The 3,501-nt window shown below is 41.1% G+C and overlaps 1 non-coding gene and 1 pseudogene across 1 annotated transcript; one reads left to right on the top strand and one right to left on the bottom strand.

Annotated features, from left to right (window-relative positions):
* Window positions 1-1,134: 1,134 nt before the first annotated feature.
* LOC148193469 (uncharacterized) lies at window positions 1,135-2,652 on the bottom strand (annotated as a pseudogene).
* LOC148193470 (small nucleolar RNA R71) lies at window positions 1,934-2,041 on the top strand. The gene has a single exon (XR_015782480.1). It is a non-coding gene; the product is annotated as a small nucleolar RNA R71 (small nucleolar RNA).
* Window positions 2,653-3,501: the final 849 nt, after the last annotated feature.

The following is a 3,501-nucleotide window of genomic DNA, read 5'->3' as shown; positions in this document are numbered from 1 at the left end:
GATACGGACACGTACGGGGAAATCTAGATCCGGGGAATTTCTCCCAATATTATACTGACAATATTATATTGGTTGCCTTTAAGCTCCTGCACTCATGAACTAATCATTAGGAATGCTAGGAATTGTATGAACTATTTGATTAGGGAGAAGCCATCTAGAATGGTACATTAGAGAGTGGCATTAACAATGATGATTTGAATGTTGAATTCCTAAAATATATGAGAGTGGATGAGATGAAATTGACCCCCAACAACATATTCATTCATATATTCCATTGAAAGTGTTTATCTTTTGTCTTTGCCATTGATCAAAATTCATGCATACATGTTTATTTTCTGTCTTGCATTTTAAACCCAAATATTTCGTTTGTAAGTCTTAGTTAATCAAGAAACCACATAACTAAACTAGGCCGTGAGTCCTTTGGGAAGAACGATACTTGGTCTTACCAAGTTTTATTACTTGAACGATTCGGTCATACTTGCCGATTGTGAAACAAGTTTGTGACATCATATTTTGGTGCTTACAAATTTGTCCATCAGTCTTCGCATTTTTCAGGAATCTGAGGTACAGCTTTACCTATCAGTGCAGATACATTTCTACCCATGCTCACTCTTTAATTTCCCTTCATCTTCCTTTTATTGGCATACCTGGGAATTTAGCATACTTGGGAATCTGCTTTATGGCATCGAGCAAAGGTATGTTCACCTCTACTTTCCTGAAGGTCTCTAATATCTCCTTATCCACTTCTTCCATATTTTTGCTTTGAATTACTTTAGGAGGAAATGGAAAAGAGATAGGTCGGTGTTGTATATCAGGAGATGCACTGATGGTGGTGGTGGTAGAAGAAGACGGTCCACCTGTAGAAGAAGAAGAACCACCAGAAGAGGAAGAAGGTCCACCTGCCTCAAATGTCCTAGTAGGACCTGCCTGGTCTTCCTTTCTCTGAGAGGTGGCTGGGTTAGGTGCAGGTGGTGGAATAGTGGGCACAACAATTTGCTTTCCTGACCTGAGGGTGATGGCACTGATCTTTTCATTTCTAGGATTTGGCACAGTCTGAGAAGGCAATCTGTCCGAATTTTGCGACTGTGCTTGAGTTAGCCGTGTGGCCATCTGTCCCATCTGATTAGTCAAGCTCTAAATGGAAGCTTTTGTCTCCTGGATTGAGGCCCTTGTTTCCTGCTGAAATTGCATGTTTTGAATAGTCATCTGCTTCACCAACTCCTCCAAGGTAAGCTCAGAAGAGGAAGTGGAAGGTTGGGAAGCTGGCTGGGTAGGAATCTCTTGATGTTGCCTTTGAAATCTCTGAACAGAAGGAGGCACATATCTGTGAGGACCTGCAACATTCTGGAAATGAGGTGGTTGCTGTTGTTGTTGTTGCTGCTGATGATGTGGAGCATTGCTCCATCTGAGATTAGGGTGATCCCTCCACCCTGGGTTATACCTATTGTTGGACAAGTCATGGTTGTGCTGTTGTTGGGGTTGATGTTGATGTTGTTGCCTGTTGTTGTAAATATTCGTAGCATAAGCCTGAGGCGCATCAGAGGCAGCAGGGTGCTACAAAGAAGGACATGCATCTGTATAGTGGTCACTAGAAGGACAAATAGCACATAGTCATGCAACAGATGCAGATGGAGCTGTAGATCTCTGGTTGGTAGTCAACTGTGTCACCAACTTCTCAAGAGAGTCAATCTTGCCTTCCAACTTGCTTTCAACAATTGATAAAGACTGGGCAACAACATCATGTACGCCCCTCACCACAATGGCATCAATCCTGGTGCTAAACTGCTGGGACTTGGAGGCCATCTTCTTAATCAATTGTATGGCCTCAGCAGGTGTGGTGTCTCCTAGAGCTCCACCACTGGCAGCATCAATCATACCCCGATCCATGTTGTTCAAACCCTCATAGAAATACTGGATAAGGAGGTGTTCAGGTATCTGATGGTGGGGACAGCTAGCACAAAGTGTCTTGAATCTCTCCCAATACTCATACAAGCTCTCTCCACCAAGTTGCCTAATCCCAGTTATGTCTTTTCTGATAGCTGTGGTCCGAGTTGCTGCGAAAAATTTCTCCAAGAACAGCCTCTTCAAATCATCCCAGCTAGTGATGGATCTAGGCGCCAAACCATACAACCAATCCTTAGCAACACTTTCCAATGAATGAGGGAATGCCTTCAAGAAGATGTGCTCTTCAGGAACATCATGCGGTTTCATAGTGGAACAGACAATGTGGAATTCCTTCAAATGCTTATGTGGACTTTCACCTGCAAGACCATGAAACTTGGGCAACAAATGGATCAGTCCAGTCTTTAAAACAAATGGAACGTCCTCATTAGAATATTGGATGCACAAGCTTTCAATATCGAAATCAGGTGTAGCCATCTCCCTAAAAGTCCTCTCACGAGGTGGAGGTTGTGCCATATTGTTTTCAGTGTGAAAAACAACAGAATCAGAATCAGAATCAAGTGCAAATGCAACAGATGCAGTAGATGCAGTATGCACAAAGTACTCAGCAGTGGGATGCACAGTATCTAATGGAACAGACTCAAAAAGAGACTCTAAAGACAAATTTCTAGAATGTCTAGCTAACCTATGAAAAGTCCTATTAATCTCCGGATCAAAGGGTGGTATAGGCCCAGGATTACCCCTAGTCATACACTAAGTCACAACACCCTAAAATCATGAAACGATAGCACAAAAAAAAAATTCAAACACACAAAACAACCTAAGCAAACAAAATAGGCACAAATACTCAAACATACAAGACAAAACATATACAAACACTCAAACAACACATTAACACAACAAAAGACCTAAAATCGAACCGTTGGTCCCCAGCAGCGGCGCCAAAATTTGATTAGGGCTGTCGCGGCCCGTCAAATTTGATATGCATTAAAGAATGCAGTACAGTGCTAGGAAGTGACTCCTAGGTCGTCTCTCAAGGACCAAATATGGTTCGTGGCTTAGGTCAAACACGAAGTGGGGGGGGTTTGGATGTGTTTTGTGAATGCAATTAAACTAAATTGAAACCGGAAAGTAAACAAAACCGAATATAACTGAAAGCATTAAAGTGCATGCAAACATTAAAGTAAACAATGCAATGCGTAAATATCCAAACGCAATTAAAGCTATCAAAATATAAACAATCAAATGCAAACGGCTGGAATAAAACTTCAATTAAAAGAGTAATGCTTAACTAATAAATTAATTAAACATTGCAGCAGTTTGGAAAACGCACAGCAGGAAAATGAAATGCAACATTCATCACGGAAACGGTGTTAAAAATGTTTGAAAAGTGAAAATAAAATGACTTAGTAAGCTCCTTCCAAGCTGAATGCATTCCAACATATAATATCAAACATTCTCAGTGCAAGTGTGAATAAAGAAAGACAAAAACCATTTTTACCTCCAAGTACGTGCGCGCCATCCAATAATCAATGAACTTGCTTTGTACAAGAAATGAAATGAACTTCATCACCGTGAAGTTGCTCCGTTATGCTCCAA

This window comes from Vigna umbellata, chromosome 9, assembly GCF_029865625.1.
Source record: "Vigna umbellata cultivar VRB3 chromosome 9, Vumbellata_1.0, whole genome shotgun sequence".
NCBI lineage: Eukaryota > Viridiplantae > Streptophyta > Magnoliopsida > Fabales > Fabaceae > Vigna > Vigna umbellata.
Note: the sequence above shows the minus strand (reverse complement) of the source record. Positions and strands in the feature narration are given on the sequence as shown.